The sequence below is a fragment of the Triticum dicoccoides genome, chromosome 7A (genome assembly GCF_002162155.2).
Source record: "Triticum dicoccoides isolate Atlit2015 ecotype Zavitan chromosome 7A, WEW_v2.0, whole genome shotgun sequence".
Taxonomy (NCBI): Eukaryota; Viridiplantae; Streptophyta; class Magnoliopsida; order Poales; family Poaceae; genus Triticum; species Triticum dicoccoides.
In genome coordinates, this window is record NC_041392.1 from 186,955,154 (window position 1) to 186,974,993 (window position 19,840).

The window sequence follows — 19,840 nt, forward strand, 5'->3', positions numbered from 1 at the left end:
CAGGCGCGCCCTCCACCCTCATGGGCCCCCTGTTGCTCCACCGACGAACTTCTTCCTCCTATATATACCCACGTACCCCCAAACGATCAGATACGGAGCCAAAACCCTAATTCCACTGCCGCAACTTTCTGTATCCACGAGATCCCATCTTGGGGCCTGTTTCGGAGCTCTGCCGGAGGGGGCATCGATCACGAAGGGCTTCTACATCAACACCATAGCCCCTACGATGAAGTGTGTGTAGTTTGCCTCAGACCTACGGGTCCGTAGTTAGTAGCTAGATGGCTTCTTCTCTCTTTTTGGATCTCAATACAATGTTCTCCCCCTCTCTTGTGGAGATCTATTCGATGTAATCTTCTTTTTGCGGTGTGTTTGTTGAGACCGATGAATTGTGGGTTTATGATCAAGTCTATCTAGGAATAATATTTGAATATTCTCTAAATTCTTTTATGTATGATTGGTTATATTTGCAAGTCTCTTCGAATTATCAGTTTGGTTTGGCCTACTAGATTGATCTTTCTTGCAATGATAGAAGTGCTTAGCTTTGGGTTCAATCTTGCGATGTCCTTTCCCGATGATAGTAAGGGCAGCAAGGCACGTATTGTATTGTTGCCATCGAGGATAACAAGATGGGGTTTTCTTCATATTGCATGAGTCTATCCCTCTACATCATGTCATCTTGCTTAAGGGGTTACACTGTTTTTAACTTAATACTCTAGATGCAAGCTGGATAGCTGTCGATGAGTGGAGTAATAGTAGTAGATGCAGGCAGGACTCGGTCTACTTGTCTCGGACATGATGCCTATATACATGATCATACCTAGATATTCTCATAACTATGCTCAATTCTGTCAATTGGTCAACAATAATTTGTTCACCCACCGTAGAATAATTATGCTCTCGAGAGAAGCCACTAGTGAAACTTATGGCCCCCGGGTCTATCTTTATCATATCAATCTCCTACTACTTAGTTATTTGCTTTGCTATTTACTTTGCATCTTTATCATAAAAAATACCAAAAATATTATCTTTGTCATATCTATCAGATCTCACTCTTGTAAGTGGCCCTATAGGGATTGACAACCCCTATTTGTGTTGGTTGCGAGGATTTATTTATTTTGTGCAGGTGCGAGGGACTCGCACATAGCCGCCTACTGGATTGATACCTTGGTTCTCAAAAACTGAGGGAAATACTTACACTACTCTGCTGCATCATCCCTTCCTCTTCGGGGAAAACCAACGTAGTGCTAGAAGAGGTAGCATCAACTAAGAAGAAAGATGATGAAGAATTTGAACGCTTTGCTGAGATGATTAGGCCAGTCTTTTGCGTACCTGCTTGACTGATATCTTAAAAATGGCTCCTTATGCAAAGTACATGAAAGACATCATCACCAACAAGAGAAAAATACCGGAATCTGAAATCTCCACCATGGATGCTAATTAGCCTTTTAAGGACGGGGTATCTAAAAACTTGGAGATCCGGGAATACCAACTATACCTTGCTCCATCAAAAGGAATTATGTGAAATCTCCACCATGCTTGCCCGTTGTTGTTGCAAACATTACTATTTTAACTGACTTTGTTATACTTGAGATGCCCGAGGATGACAACATGTCGATTATCCTTGGTAGACCCTTTTTGAATACTGCAGGGGCTGTTATTTATTGCAATAAAAGCAAGTTCACTTTTCATATTAATGGTAATGAGCATACGGTGCACTTTCTGAAGAAACAATTCCAAGTGAATGGTATTAATGTTATTGAAAAATCTCCAACGATCACCATTGAAAGTTTGAAACTATCTCTACCTACTGTCAAAAAGAAATATGAAATGCTTATTGTTGGGGACATTCATATCCCCATTGAGGTAACTTAGTGTTTTACGAAAGTTCTTCGGGTTCATGCTAATCGAAAGTGGTTGTTAATAAGACTTGATCAACCTTGTTAATGAATCATTTTTGAGAGGTATGAAGTTCATGAATTCAGTAAACTACCTTCTGTCCTTATCTTTTGTTTTCTATTTTTATTAGTTAATTTATCTGTTTTCTGAATTTCTCGTGCAATAAAAAAATGACCCAAAAATAAAAGTTCTCAGAATGCTCTGGAAATTTAATATGATTTTTTCTAAATATTTGATGCAAATAACATGACAGAGGGGTGCACCAGGTGGACAACCCACCTGGGCACGCCAGCACCCCCGGGCGCGCCTTGGTGGGTTGTGGTCCCCACATGGCCCCCCTCACTTATCTCTTTATCACATGTCATCTCCTACCTCGAGAAAAAAATTCACCATTGCTCTCTCTCTCTCTCTCTCTCATGTTCTTGCTCTCAAACCCGCGGATTTCAATCTCTTTGCTCGAAGCTCCATTTGCAAATCTGTTCCAGGGCCTTGTTGCTTGGTATGTGACTCCTCCTTTAGTCCAATTAGTTTTTTTGCTTTAGTGGTTTATATTTTGAATAATTAGATACTCTTGGTGCTGTTGTAGATGAGCTTACATGTTGAATTCTTAGAGTTCTAGGTAGTTTGAATGCTTGATATGGCCTCTATGCATCCCTATGAGTAGTTGCTATCAATCTTGTGAAGTTTTGTTGAGAAACATTTTGTGGACTAAAAAATTTCAGAATTTTGTTCATAGGAAAAAGATGAGTTTCTTTAGGAAGTTTGCTTCCAAGAAGAACTCCAAGGGAGTTATTGGGGAGTCATCTCACAATGATCTCCGCACCCGGAGAATGGCAGAGGTACGGCTGTGCGAATGGTCACATAACCCATTCATGGAGGGAGCCGAAATCCATCAAGAGTTTGCACAATATGCTGCTAATGCCGGCCTCACCGACTTCATCGCAGCTGAATGTGAATAGTATCATCTCCTCACAAATTCCTTTGTGCAAAGTTTTCATTTCTTGAGTAGGAATAATCCTCCCGAGGTGGAGTTTAACTTACATGTTGAAACCCATCAGATACCACTTACTAAAATTTGTGACATATGCTTGATCCCTTCTGATGGGGATTTAGTAGACCCTAGGCCCGCAGAGTTTGATGGTTTTTACCGCACTCTGACAGTGGGGGATGAGAGAGGTGTGTCAGGTGTCATCGTCACTAGCTTACATTTTACCGATGTGCATTATTTTGCTCTATTCATTGCGAAGTGTTTGCTTGCTAGAGAGAAGGTAGGTGCACTCAGTGCCCCAGATTTCGCTGTCTTACACCGTGCACTTTACGGCGATAACACTTATAGCTTGGACCTAGTGTGGCACGTCGCCTCCACATCAACAGGTCCAAGGGTAAAATTCATGGAGGCATTTATGATACTCGCCTAACGAGTCACTTTAACATTCAGATACGCTAGCATGATTACCCCTTGCCCAGGGTTTACCTAGATCACCAGGCTATGGCACATCACCACTTCATTGATAGCGAGAACACCACTATGGATGTTCCTTATAACTTGGTCTTTAGTGAGATTACCCGTGATGTTATTCCGTTTCATGCACCTGCTTTGTTTGATCCTATTGCCAGGGGCGGATATAGGATCTTGCCATAGGACATTGTCGCCTACCGGAACAACCTGGCTGCAGTAGAGGGGGAGCCTCAGGAGTGGGACCCTCAGGTGCTCTCTCTTCAGCACTTCAACGTAGGACCCGATGTGATTACCAAGTTAGGCCAAAAGCATAAGCTTGGGGAAGTACGTATTTCCACCGACATTACATTCATGTTCACACATTTTCATTCCAGTTGTCGGTGTCCATACTTTTTCATTGTACTATCCATGTTAGATTTATTTTCTCGCTTTCTTCTTGTGTGTCTGAAAAACTTTGAGAAAATCCAAAATTATTTCCTGCTTCTTTTCGGTTTTTCTTTCTAGCTTAGTTAGTTGTAGTATTAAAAAGAAAACCTAAAGAGATTTCCTTGTTCTTCTTTTGCTTGTTGGGAGCTCTCCCATGTAAATAGTTTTTCTTATTTTTGTTTTTCATTTTTTATTTGCTTTCTTCTCGAAAAAACAAAAACTCTAAAAAATATTTCAGTGTGTTTCTCTAAATTTCTTTTCCGTTTTTTGAGTCATACCGAGGAGAAGACCACGATGAAAATGTTGCATGGCTCTCATATGCATTATTGTTGATCTAACAAGGAGCCCTTATTACTTTGTCTTCTCCTTTTGAGTAAAATGTTTGCAAATTCCAGCTTAGTCCATGACACTCTTGCACTATTATCATTTTTATATCACTCGGTCGTGCAAGTGAAAGGCAATAATGCCGATATTTGATGAACTGGCTGTGGCAGAGAGAAACATGTATGAACTCAACTTGTTCTATTTTTGTAAATATGTTTAACCTAGCATCCATGATTTAGCCTATTATGATTATGTTTGCAATGACCCTTAGAGATTATAGTTTCTCATGCCATGCTTAAGTAACTAGGAGTGGATAATGATTTATCTTGGATGTCAACATTGCGTTAAAATGATTGTGATGTAGGATGATGATATGGTATCCTCCTCTGAATGTTCAAGTGGCCTGACATGGCACATGTTCATGCATGTAGTTGAATCAAAACCAACATAGCCTCTATGATGTTTATGTTCATGGTGTTCATATCCTACTCATGCTAGTATCCAATGTTACTTATGCATAATGCATGTTCATGACCGTTTTTGCTCTCTAGCTGGCTGCTTCTCAACCTAATTGCTAGCATTCGCCTGTACTAAGCAGGAATTCTGCTTGTGCATCAAAAATCCTAAAACCCAAGTTATCCCATATGAGTCCACCATACATACCTATATCCAGTATTACCCTGCCATCATAAGTAAATTTGCATGTGGCACCTCTAAGAACTTCAAATAAATATCCTTTTTGTGTCTCTAGATTGTTCATAGAGCGACAAGAGGTAGTCAGTATCTTCCATGCTAAGTGGGTTATTCTCATGATGAGTGTTCATTCACTCATCCTTGCGTGAGAGGGGCAGTAATAGGGATTCCTAGTCCCGAACTCAAATTGCTAATAATTAAACAAAACTCCCCCAGGACTGTTGTTGGTATGGACGGTACCCGTTGTTTCGGTCCAGCGGTGGAGTGTGATTGTTGGTGAAGGGGGAGTAAACATTTACTTTATCACTTGGGAACCACCACTAATGTGTTTAGCATGGAAGATACCGATAACTAATGGTTGCGAAGTAAACAAGAAGGGTGCATTTCTCAAAATTTCATTTACATTTGTTTTAAAAACTTGAGCTCTGGCACTGCTGCAAATCACTGCTTCCCTCTATGAAGGGACTATCTATTTACTTTTATGTTGTGTCATCACCTTCTCAAATAAGCGCCATAACCTGAGGGCACTATTGTCATTCTCATGCATTGTGTGTAGCTAATGCTAGGTGCAACATGGCTGGATCTTCTCTACCATGAATTACAATATTTAGTCGCTACTTGAACAGTGGAGGTGCTCTAAATTTATGTTTTGCAGTCTCAGAAAGGGCTAGTGAGATACCACTATTGTCATATTATATCATGGTTGTTTTGACAAAGTGTTGTTATTTGAGATATCTTATTATTGCTCGCTAGTTGATTAGGCCGTTGATATGAGTTAATATAATTTTTAAGGGTTATTGTCGACATGGTTAGTTATAATTGTTGGGGAACATAGAATGCTATTTAAAAAATTTCCTACGCTCACACAAGATCTGTCTCTACGAGATGCATAGCAACGAGAGGGGGAGATTGTGTCCAAGTACCCTCGTAGACCGAAAGCGGAAGCGTTTGACAATGCGAGTGATGTAGTAGAACTTCTTCTTGTTCCGACCGATCATGCACCGAACGTACGGCACCTCCGAGTTCTGCACATGTTCAGCTCGATGACGTCCCTCAAAATCTTGATCCAACAAAGTGTCGAGGGAGAGTCCCGTCAGCACGACAGCATGGTGATGGTGATGGTGAAGTGATCCGCGTAGGGCTTCGCCTAAGCACTACGTGAATATGACCGGAGGCGTAAATTGTGGAGGGGGCGCCGCACATGGCTAACAATGTTTGTTGTGTGTTCTAGGGGTGCCCCCATATATATATATAGGTTGGAGGGGAGGAGAGGCAGCCAAGGGGCGCCCTAAGTAGGAGGAATCCTACTTGGGGTCCTCCCAATTCGGCCTCCCCTCTTTCCTATTCCTATTCAGAGTAGGAAGGGAAGAGGGGGAAGGGGGAATCCTATTCCCTTTTTTCCTTTCCTTCTACAATTTGGCCAGCCCATATGGGGGGGCACCAACACCTTAGTGGCTGGTGTGTTTCCCCTGTTGGCCCATTAGGCCCATATAGCTTGCCGGGGGTTGCCCAGAACCCCTTCCGGTGACCCGATACGTACCCGGTACCCCCCAAACACTTCCGGCGTCCGAATAATATCGTCCTATATATGAATCTTTACCCGTCGACCATTTCGAGACTCCTCGTCATACCCGTGATCTCATCCGGGACTCCGAACAACATTCGGTCACCAAATCACATAACTCATATAATACAAAATTGGCATCAAACATTAAGCGTGCGAACCATACGGGTTCGAGAACTATGTAGACATGACCGAGACACCTCTCCAGTCAATAACCAATAGCAGAACTTGGATGCTCACATTGGTTCCTACATATTCTATGAAGATCTTTATCGGTCAAACCGTAATGACAACATGCATTATTCCCCTTGTCATTGGTATGTTACTTGCCCCAGATTCGATCGCCGGCATCTTCATACCTAGTTCAATCTTGTTATCAGCAAGTCTCTTTACTCGTTCTGTAATGCATCATCCCACAACTAACTCATTAGTAACATTACTTGCAAGGCTTATCATGATGCGCATTACCAAGAGGGCCCAGAGATACCTCTTCGATACTCGGAGTGACAAATCCTAATCTCGATCTCTGCCAACCAAACAAACACCTGTAGAGCATCTTGATAATCGCCTAGTTACGTTGTGACATTTGATAGCACACAAGGTATTCCTCTGGTATTCGGGAGTTGCATAATCTCATAGTCAAAGGAATATGTATAACTCATGAAGAAAGCAATAGCAATAAAACTGAACGATCATAATGCTAAGCTAACAGATGGGTCTTGTCAATCACATCATTCTCCTAGTGATGTGATCTCGTTTACCAACACAAGTCTAAGGTTAGGAAACTTAACCATCTTTGATTAACGAGCTAGTCTAGTAGAGGCTTACTAGGGACACAGTGTTTTGTCTATGTATCCACACATGTATCAAGTTTCCGGTTAATACAATTCTAGCATGAATAATAAACATTTATCATGATATAAGGAAATATAAAATAACAACTTTATTATTGCCTCTAGGGCATATTTCCTTCAGTCTCCCACTTGCACTAGAGTCAATAATCTAGCTAGTTCGCATCGCCATGTGATTTAATACCAATAGTTCACATCTTTATGTGATTAACACCATAGTGCACATAGCCATGTGACCAACACCCAAATGATTTACTAGAGTCAGTAATCTAGTTCACATCGCTATGTGATTAACACCAAAAGAGAACTAAGGTGTGATCATGTTTAGCTTGTGAGAGAAGTTTAGTCAACGGGTCTGCCACATTCAGATCCGTATGTATTTTGCAAATTTCTATGTCTACAATACAAAGCTCTAGATGGAGGTACTCTAGCTAATTGCTCCCACTTTTAGTATGTATCCAGATCAAGACTCAGAGTCATCCATATCGGTGTCAAAGCTTGCATCGACATAACTCTTTACGACAAACTCTTTATCACCTCCATAACCGAGAAACATTTACTTAGTCCTCTATAGGTACCTAAGGATAATTTGACCGCTGTCAAGTGATCTACTCCTGGATCACTATTGTACCCCCTTGCAAACTCATGGCAAGGCACACAACAGATCTGGTACACAACATGGCATACTTTATAGAACCTATGACTGAGGCATAGGGAATGACTTTCATTCTCTCTATATATTCTGTCGTGGTTGCGTTTTGAGTCTTACTCAACTTCACACCTTGTAACATAGGCAAGAACGCTTTATTTGACTGATCCATTTTGAACTGCTTCAAAACTTTCTCAAGGTATGTGCTTTGTGGAAGTCCTATCAAGTGTCTTGATCTATCTCTATAGATCTTGATGACCAATATATAAGCAGCTTCATCGAGGTATTTCATTGAAAAATTCTTATTCAACTATCCATTTTATGCTATCCAGAAATTCTATATCATTCCCAATCAACAATATGTCATCCACATATAATATCAAAAATGCTACAGGGCTCCCACTCACTTTCTTGAAAATACAGGCTTCACCATAAGTCTGTATAAAAAAACCATATGCTTTGATCACCTCATCAAAGCGTATATTCCAACTCCGAGATGCTTGTACCAGTACATGTGATCGCTGGTCTTTTGACATCCGTTTGCGAGATTTCATAAAATGTGGGAATTGCTAACATGATTCAGACAGACTTAAGCACCACTACGAGTGAGAAAATATCATCCTAGTCAACACCTTGAACTTGTCAAAAACCTTTTGCGACAAGTCGAGCTTCGTAGATAGTAACACTACCATCAGCGTCTGTATTCCTCTTAAAGATCCATTTATTCTCAATGGCTTGCCGATCATTGGGCAAGTCCACCAAAGTCCACACTTTGTTCTCATACATGGATCCTATCTCAGATTTCATGGCCTCAAACCATTTGTCAGAATCTGGGCTCATCATCGTTTCGTCGTAGTTTGTAGGTTCGTCATGGTCTAGTAACATGACTTCCAGAATAGGATTACCATACCACTCTAGTGCGGAACATGCTCTGGTTGACCTACGAGGTTCGGTTGTAACTAGATCTAAAGTTTCATGATCATCATCATTAGTTTCCTCTCTAGTTGGTGTAGGCATCACGAGAACGGATTCTCTGATGAGTTACTTTCCAATTCGAGAGAAGGTACAATTACCTCATCAAGTTCTACTTTCCTCCCACTCATTTCTTTCGAGAGAAACTCCTTCTCTAGAAAGTATCCACTTTTAGCAACAAAGATATTGCCTTCGGATATGTGATAGAAGGTGTACCCAACAATTTCTTTTGGTTATCCTATGAAGACATATTTCTCCTATTTGGGTTTGAGCTTATCAGGCTGAAGCTTTTTCACATAAGCATCACAACCCCAAACTTTAATAAACGACAGCTTAGGTTGCTTGCCAAACCACAGTTCATATGGTGTCGTCTCAACAGATTTAGATAGTGCCGTATTTAATGTGAATGCAGCTGTCTCTAATGCATAACCCCAAAACTATAGTGGTAAATCGGTAACATACATCATAGATCACACCATATCCAATAAAGTACTGTTACGACGTTCGGACCACACCATTACACTGTGGTGTTCCAGGTGGTGAGAGTTGTGAAACTATTCCACATTGTTTTAAATGAAGGCCAAACTCGTAACTCAAATATTCGCCTCCACGATCAGATCGTAGAAACTTTATTTTCTTATTACGATGATTCTCCACTTCACTCTGAAATTCTTTGAACTTTTCAAATGTTTCAGACTTGTGTTTCATTAAGTAGATATACCCATATCTGCTCAAATCATCTGTGAAGGTCAGAAAATAACGATACTCGCCGCGAGCCTCAACACTCATCGGACCACATACATCGGTATGTATTATTTCCAATAAGTTGGCGGCTCGCTCCATTGTTCCGGAGAACGGAGTCTTAGTCATCTTGCCCATGAGGCATGGTTCGCAAGCATCAAATGTTTCATAATCAAGTGATTCCAAAAGTCCATCCGCATGGAGTTTCTTCATGCGCTTTACACCAATATGACCTAAATGGCAATGCCACAAATATGTTGCACTATCGTTATCAACTTTACATCTTTTGGCATCAATATTATGAATATGTGTAACACTACCACTACGATCAGAGACCCTTCGACGAAACTGTGTGCGATGCCATAATCGCAAACAGTGGTGTAAAATAACTATCAAAAAAGGTGCAAAAATTTGTGATGGAGGATGCATCAAACATGATTCATATTTTAGTTGCGTGTGCGATGCAGGGCATACAATTCAGCTCAATTAACTATTTGTGATGAGGAGGAACAAAAGAAACAGGCAGCTAGATGAAGGTGTGTGTAATATATAGCATACAGTTCACTCAGATGAACTATTTGTGATTAGGCAACACAAAAGTAACGGGCAGCCAGATGAAGGTGTGTGCGATATACGGCATGCGGTTCACTCGGATGAACTGTTTGCGTTGAGACAAGAGAACAGAAACGGTTCAATACAACAAGATGTGTGTGATACGCGGCAAACATTTCTGTAATCAGAAATGTGTGTGAAGACCGTTAATAACACAGACGATTGCTTCTAATAGGACGTATGTGATATGCTTTGTCTACACAACATCTATTGGCCATTGGGGGACAGGCGGTCATGCGGATATGCCATAAGGATGCGAAGAGGCATCCTATCAGCAAGGACTAGCTGTTCCACTAGTAGCTCATGTAAGAAATCTCTCAAGTTAAGTGTGCTCAGGCTAGAGCAGCCATCAGATGAGTGACTGGATGGGAAGTTGTGTTGATGTTAAATTAATTGATAGGATGGGTCATATCTGTCAAATTAAATGACTGATACGACCCATCCCATGAGTTAATTTAACTTGGGGGTCCTTGTTTTTTAACACCTGTTAAAGAAGGTCCACCGCATTACTTTTTGACAATGTGCGATACGTGGCATATAGTTGATCCATCCGACCTGTTTTTGATGGAATAGGTTGGGTGTGTTTTGGGCAAACGCTTGCTAGTATTCAACCGTTTGGGATTGATAAATTCATCAATGATGGGTTCCCTAGTGTGGTCCGTGTTCATCTGATCATCATCTACTTCTTGTGCTAGCCCGATGTTCCTTCTATGCTAAGTTTCCATTAATTGATGGCATTTTATGAACACACCACCATTTCCCGACATTTCCTCACCTGTTTCCCGCCACCCAGCGATATTGCGCATAGGCAGTGCACGAGGCACCTTTTCCAAGCATGCCAACCCACCAAAGCGCCGCCTCTGCCATCAACCTCGTCAACGAGGAAAACGAGCAGGCGCCATGACCCATCGAGGCCGAGGCGCTCCCCGGCAACATGATGGACGACACTGTGATGCGCGTCATCGCCAGGGTTGAGCAGACCTTTGGCACATGGCACTTGAGCGCCGCGGATCAAGATAGGCATGTCAGCGCCGACATGCTGCAGCTTGCCGCACAACATGATTGATGGCGCACCGCAGAGCAAGCTAGGTGCGTCCGTGCCGATAGGCTGCGGCTCACCGCGCGGCGAGACCATTGGAGCGCCATAGAGCAAGAGGCGCGGCGTGCTGGACAGCAAGAGCGGATCCATCGGCGCTTGCCTGCTGTCGACACGGCGTCGCAGCTGGGTACACGTCCCGTCAGTACCCCTATTCCTCGCCAGGAGTGGGCAGAGGCCCTCAGCACCGTACTTGCACCAGAGGCCGGCCACGCCGTACTTGCACCGGACGACCGCCGTGTCGTTCGCATGGGTGCCGCCGTTCGCCTTGTCCACAACCCGCTGGATGCCAACATGCTGGTCCGTAGGCTCACCGCCTCCTTGGCCCAGGTGTCCACCTGGGCGCATCAGAGTGGTTGTCGCATCCTCGAGCTGGTGATCTCCGATGAAATAGCTAACTTGGAGCTCGAGATCGCGCTCCAGATGTACCACTGATACGTCTCCAATGTATCTATAATTTTTGATTGTTCCATGCTATTGTATTATCTGTTTTGGATGTTTAATGGGCTTTAATTTACCCTTTTATATTATTTTTGGGACTAACCTACTAACCAAAGGCCCAGTGCAAATTGCTATTTTTTTGCCTATTTCAGTGTTTCGCAGAAAAGGAATATCAAATGGAATCCAAACGGAATGAAACCTTCGGGGGAGTTATTTTTGGAACAAACGTGATCCAGGAGACTTGGAGTGGACGTCAAGAAAGAAGCAAGGAGGCCACGAGGCAGGAGGGTGTGCCCAGGGGGTAGGCGCACCCCCACCTTTGTGGGCCCCGTGCAAGGAGCCTGAAAAAGAAACAACAACGGCTTCAAGCCGAACAAGACCTGCTCGTCGACAGATGGACTGATGTCCTGACAGCCGAGGAATACGGCCTCAATCGCCCAGCCAAGCGCTACCCGAAACACATACTGCTACCTCAATTCAATGAGGAGGCACCGGAGCGCATATCTCCCTCGCTTAATACGGACCGACCACCACATGGTCGAGACAGGGTGGCTGAACGGCCACCCTGCGGTCGGGATAAAGCGACAACTCAGGCTGAACAACAAACCGCCCACCACCCCGCCAAAATAGGGACGGAAGAGTCCGGAGTCATATGTACGACCTCCGACAAACCCTAGACAGTAGAGCAGGACACACAAGATCGATCCATGGATCGCAAGGACGTGCGTCGAGGCACGATGGCGGCCACCTATTCGAACATGACAAACCTAACCACGCTCGGGCCGAATACCGCAGACAGACTCCCTCGGAGGTCTGCCATGATGCGGCCCGATACAGAGGCGCCGCACACCCGCTCTGCTTCACAGATGAAGTATTGGATCATGAGTTCCCTGAGGGGTTCAAGCCCATCAATATCGAATCATACGATGGCATAACCGATCCTGCAGTATGGATTGAGGATTTCATCCTCCACATCCACATGGCCCGAGGAAACGACCTCCACGCCATCAAATACCTCCCATTAAAGCTCAAAGGACCAGCTTGGCACTGGTTAAATAGCCTGCCTGAGAACTCCATCAGCAGCTAGGAGGACTTGGAAGAGGCTTTTCTCGACAACTTCCAAGGAACGTACGTCTAGCCACCAGACACCGATGACCTAAGTTATATAGTTCAACAATCTGGAGAATCTGCCAGAAAATTTTGGACTAGGTTCCTAACCAAAAAGAACCAGATCGTCGACTGTCCGGACGCTGAAGCCCTAGTGGCCTTTAAGCATAGCATCCGGGATGAATGGCTTGCCCGTCACCTCGGCCAGGAAAAGCCGAGATCCATGGCAGCCCTCACGGCACTTATGACCCACTTTTGCGCGCGAGATGATAGTTCGCTGGCTCGTAGTACAAACACAACCAATGAAACAGGCCCCTCCGAGGCCCAAAACAGCACTGGCAAGCTCCAGCGCAATAGACACAAACGCCGAAGCAATGGCAATAACGCCAATGACACTATAGTTCACGCCGGATTCAGTGGCTCCAAGTCTGGCCAGCGAAAGAAGCCCTATAAAAGGAATAGCGAAGGACCATCCAGCTTGGACCGCATACTCGACCGTCCTTGCCAGATACATGGCACCCCAGACAAACCGGCCAACCATACTAACAGAGATTGTCGGGTCTTTAAAAAAGCCAGCAAGGTCAACGGCAGAAACAAGGAAGGAGAATCACAGAGCGAGCACGATGACGAGGAGCCCCAGCAGCTGAACACTAGGGAGCAAAAGAAATTTCCTCCTCAAGTCAAAACGGTGAACATGATATACGCCACACACATCCCCAAAAAGGAGCATAAACGCGCACTTAGGGACATCTATGCGTTAGAGCCAGTCGCCCCAAAATTCAATCCGTGGTTATCACTCCTGATCACCTTTGACCGCCGAGACCATCCAACCAGCATCCGCCACGGCGGTTCAGCCGCACTAGTCCTCGACCCAATCATCAACGGATTTCACCTGACATGAGTCCTAATGGATGGTGGTAGCAGCCTCAACCTGCTCTATCAGGATACAGTACGTAAAATGCGCATCGGCCCCTCACGGGTCAAGCCCACAAAGACTACCTTTAAAGGAGTCATACCAGGTGTAGAGGCCCGTTGTACGGGCTCAATAATGCTGGAAGTAGTATTCGGTTCCCCGGATAACTTCCGAAGTGAAGAACTAATCTTCGATATCGTCCCATTTCGCAGCGGCTATCACGCCCTGCTTGGATGAACTGCATTTGCTAGATTCAATGCGGTGCCACATTACGCTTATCTCAAGCTCAAAATGCCCGGTCCATGTGGCATCATTACAGTAAATGGAAACACGGAACGCTCCCTCCATACATAGAGCACACTTCCGCCCTAGCAGCAGAAGTAAAGAGCAGCCTTCTCAAGCAGCATTATAATCTAGATGCTGAGCCCCTGGACATCATCAAGAGGGTCCGGACCACACTGCAGCAGGACAGCTCGGCTCGTCAGGAGCCGAATTAGCAATTTGGCCTCCGTCCTAGCCCCGAGGGGACAATGGCACTGATACCGCACGTATATAAATTACGAACTCAAAACCCCTTGGGAATGGACGGAGGCATAACTTATTCGCGATCCACTATACGGCTCGACCGACCCTGGGATTCACACGCTTTTACTTTTTCTTTTTTGTGGGTTTTTTCTTCTCTTTTGAAGGTCTCTACGGACAACCCGCTTGCAGAACACACCAAAGAGGCATGGAGATCTGGCTTACAAGGGAATCCCCAGGTGATCTCTATTAAATGATCGCCATACTTGCTTTTCATACCCGCACGTAGCTTGCCCTTGGTTGCGGCATGTTAAATAGCCCTATATGCTTATCGCATTGCTTGTACAAAGCACGCCTTGATGGTGAATACACGGTAGCGTTAGCCTATTATTTCATTTTTCCATTTACTCACCTCGGTATTAATTACCCACTTCACACGTACACCATGGTATGTATTACTACACTGGGGGATTCATTAGACCTAACACCACGGCAAAAAGAAGTCCAAACACTTTTATAGTATAGTTCGGCACCCCGAACTTATAGCATTATATGCATCGGCTCCGAATCATGTCTTTGGTCAATAGTTGGGTTGCCCGGCTCCTGTGCTTACTACCTTACGTTCCGCTATATCAGCTAGGTTAGTAAAGGGAGAACTACTGCGATTGTGTCCCGGTTCTTCCGGACGAGCACCTTAGTAGAGAAAGCCGAAAACTCACTGTCATGATGCGGCGAGAGCCGGTCAGCTGTTCGAGAGGTTCCAAATCGTTGGAGATTTTCCCCCTTCTTGCGAAGAATCGGTTCCCCCGATTAGGCGTGCATAGCGCCCCTAGTTCGGTCTTCCGAATACCAGGGGCTTCCCCAACTTTCCTATTTGTCAAACTCCTATGGCTAAGTGAGGGCGGTAAAGGCCGCATAGTCTGATTGCCTTGTTCGTTGCGCTAAACACCTCCTTTAAGGACCAGAATGTGGAGTAAAGAGTGTTTAGATTTATCCCAAACACCCCCATACTATCTACGTGGGGGCAGAAGCCGATGACTGGTCAACCCTCAGAGTTAATAAACGGCCGCACATGAGGTAAATTTAAATCATAAGCACTATATTACATTACACCATTGTTCCATATCACAGGGCAAGGTAATACACATGTTCTCATGGGAATATGATATCCTTTGAACATTGCTCCGCCACAAGGCAGGACCCCTCCAGGACACCATCAAAATAGTGCTTGGGCTAATGATGCTCCTTGCCCTCCGGTGGCCCCTCGGTCATTAGCCTCTTGGCATCTAACTTCGCCCAATGCGTCTTGACGCTGGCAAACGCCATATGAGCACCTTCAATACAGACCGACCGCTTCACGGGTGCGAGCCGTGGACAGGCACTTATAAGCCGCTGAACAAGTCCAAAGTAGCTACTAGGTATAGGCTCGGCAGGCCACAACCGGACTATTAGGTCCTTCATGGCAAGCTCTGCCGACTTGTGCAGCTCGACCAACTGCTTCAGCTGGTCGCTGGGCACCGGATGTTCAGGTCCAAGATATTGGGACCAGAACAGCTTCTCCGTAGACATCCCCTCTTCGGCTCTATAATGCTTGGCAGCATCTGATATACTGCGCGGCAGATCCTAAACACCCCTGGAATGTTTATTTTACATACTTGCTTTGCATGGCGAAAGACTCACCCGCCGCAATGTTCTTGGCCGCCTGAATCTCCCGGAGGGCGTTCTGGGCTTCGGCTCATGCGTCCTATGCACTCTGACGGGCCTTCTCCAGTTCGGACTCTCGCACCTTACAATCACACTCCAAGGACTCAAATCTCTCGATCACGCCTTGGAGCTGCTGCTGCGCCTCATCAACTCGGGCCTCGTGCTTCTTGCACGAGGCGCGTTCCTTGGCCGCTTAATCCTCGGCCTCGGCTAACGCCTTCTTGAGGGCGGCCACCTCGATCGTGGCCCCTAATAAAGATTATGACACTTTAGTCTAGACGGACTATTAATTTTTTTCTTAAAATATACCCACATGTCACTGCATACCTTGGCTATCCTCCAGCTGCTTTTTCGCATGAGCTTCATTTCAGAAACCTCCGCAGCATGAGCAGTCGCAGCCTACAACGATACCTGCTTATTCACAAAAGACAACTTATGTTAGACTCCTGCGATATTTTTTCTCAATCCTCTGTTTGTCTCTTTCCTACCGAACACCAAACAGAGCATCAGGGGATACTGTCTATACTGTGACATTCTTCCTACAACTACATTACTTACCTCAAAGCCTGATAAAAGGCTAGTGCAGGCTTCGGTCAGTCCGTTTTTGATGAACTGAACCTTCTCTATTACCATGCCCATAAGGGCACGGTGTTCATCCACAATAGAGGCGCCTCATAGCGCCTCCAGTAGATTGTCCGGTGCCTATGGTTGGACAGAGGTCACCGGTCAGACTGACACACTCCCTTCTTTCAGGGAATGCCGTTCGCCGGACTCTGGAGCCGCATGGGTCTCCGGAGTAGTGTCCTGCTCAGGACCAAGGGGAACTCGGCCCTCGTCATCGGTCCCCATAAGGGATTTTCCCCCATGTGTCCAGTGACTAAGGAATCGTCTTGGGGCGCCGCCCCGATGATCTCTGGAACCTCCCCCTGGTCGGGGAAGGTTTTTGTGACACCACCTCGTCGTCACCCTTGGGAGAGACGGAATGAGCAGGCGGCGGAGACATGCTAGCCATCATCTTTGAGTCCAGCGATTCCTCTGTCGAGGATCGCGGGGAGTCATCGCGTGCCGGACTGCTATGACAAAGTTTAAGGCACATCAATACTACAAACAAGAAAGGCCAGACGTTTTCGGATACTGGTACTTACGAGGTGGCCTGTGGCTTGGTCCGGCGAGGTCGCTCCGGGCTGCTATCAACATCCCACACGGAGTTATCCGCGTGGGAGCCTCTCCCCCTCTTGGGCGCCCCTCCACCAAACTCGCGGAGGCCTCCCTTTTCTTCCTCCCTCCCACAGGAGGGGAGTCACCCCCTCCTCGTCGCCATCATCAGCGAAGCCCACTCCTGGTCCCCTTGGCTGTGGTTTTGACCTTCTTGTCCGACACGTCGTAAGGCGCCAGAAATAGCATCTCCGTAAGGAGTGGGGTTCCCTCGCCTTCGGGCAGCGGCGCCGGACTATTAATCCGTCTCGCTAGGTTGACCCATGCCTGAAAAACAAATTGGTAAGAAGGCTTAGTATCCTTCCTCGAAGTATGTCCTTAAAGATTATACCTTGATGGCTTACCGAATTAGCCTAACGCTTAAAGTTGAGCCCGCGATCTTTGGTCGAGGGTGGAGGTGTCTCGCTGCCCTTGAAAAGCACCCTCCAGACACCTTCGTGCGTCGTGCCGAAGAGCCGTAGCAGTGTCTGGTGCATGGCCGAATCAAACTCCCATAAATAACAGGTCCGGCACTGACAGGGAAGAATCCGGCGTACAAGCATGTAACACCCACGATGCAGCTATATCTCCCAGGTGTCGGGGCATGACTTAGAGGCATAGCCGCATGGTAGGTCTATCGCAAGAGGGGTAATCTTTACACATCCCATGTACTGAATAAGAAAGGGACAGAGAGTTGTCTTACAATCGCCACTTCACACAATACAAGTTAAACATACATTGCTACCTCTTGAGCACTATGTTGGTTTTTCCCTTGAAGTGGAAAGGGTGATGCAGCAAAGTAGCGTAAGTATTTCCCTCAGTTTTTGAGAACCAAGGTATCAATCCAGTAGGAGGCTACGCACGAGTCCCTCGCACCTGCACAAAACAAATAAAACCTCGCAACCAACGCGATAAGGGGTTGTCAATGCCTACACGGTCACTTACGAGAGTGAGATCTGATAGATATGATAAGATAATTTTTTTGGTATTTTTATGATAAAGATGCAAAGTAAAATAAAAGGCAATGAAAATAACTAAGTGTTGGAAGATTAATATGATGAAGATAGACCCGGGGGCCATAGGTTTCACTAGTGGCTTCTCTCAAGAGCATAAGTATTTTACGGTGAGTGAACGAATTATTATTGAGCAATTGACAGAATTGAGCATAGTTATGAGAATACCTAGGTATGATCATGTATATAGGCATCACGTCCGAGACAAGTAGACCGACTCCTGCCTGCATCTACTACTATCACTCCACACATCGACCGCTATCCGGCATGCATCTAGAGTATTAAGTTCAAGAGAACAGATTAATGATTTAAGCAAGATGACATGATGTAGAGGGATAAACTCATGCAATATGATAAAAACCCCATCTTGTTATCCTCGATGGCAACAATACAATGCGTGCCTTGCTGCCCCTACTGTCACTAGGAAAGGACACCGCAGGATTGAACCCAAAGCTAAGCACTTCTCCCATTGCAAGAAAGATCAATCTAGTAGGCCAAACCAAACTGATAATTCGAAGAGACTTGCAAAGATAACCAATCATACATAAAATAATTTAGAGAAGATTCAAATATTGTTCATATATAAACTTGATCATAAACCCACAATTCATCGGTCTCAACAAACACACCACAAAAAGAAGATTACATCGAATAGATCTCCACAAGAGAGGGGGAGAACTTTGTTATTGAGATCCAAAAAGAGAGAAGAAGCCATCTAGATAATAACTATGGACCTAAAGGTCAGAGGTAAACTACTTACACTTCATCGGAGAGGCTATGGTGTTGATGTAGAAGCCCTCCGTGATAGATGCCCCCTCCGGTGGAGCTCCGGAACAGGCCCCAAGATGGGATCTCGTGGATACAGAAAGTTACAGCGGAGGAATTATGGTTTTGGCTCTGTATCTGATCGTTTGGGGGTACGTAGGTATATATAGGAGGAAGAAGTACGTCGGTGGAGCAACAGGGGGCCCACGTGGGTGGAGGGCGCGCTTGGGGGGGTAGGTGCGCCCCCTACCTCGTGGCCTCCCTGTTGGTTGCTTGACGTAGGCTCTAGGTCTCCTGGGTCTTGTTTGTTCCAAAAATCACGTTCCCGAAGGTTTCATTCTGTTTGGACTCCCTTTGATATTCCTTTTCTTCGAAACCCTAAAATAGGCAAAAAAATCAACAATTCTGGGCCGGGCCTCCGGTTAGTAGGTTAGTCACAAAAATAATATAAAAGTGGATAATAAAGCCCAATAATGTCCAAAACAGAATATAATATAGCATGGAGCAATCAAAAATTATAGATACGTTGGAGAGGTATCAAGCATCACCAAGCTTAATTCCTGCTCGTCCTCGAGTATGTAAATGATAAAAACAGAATTTTTGATGTGGAATGCTACTTGGCATAATTTCAATGTAATTCTTCTTAATTGTGGTATGAATATTCACATCCAAAAGATTCAAGACAAAAGTTCAATATTGACATAAAAATAATAATACTTCAAGCATTCTAACTAAGAAATTATGTCTCTTCAAAATAACATGGCTAAAGAAAGTTATCCCTACAAAATCATATTGTCTGGCTATGCTCTATCTTCACCACACAAAGTATTTAAATCATGCACAACCCTGATGACAAGCCAAGCAATTGTTTCATACTTTTGACATTCTCAAACTTTTT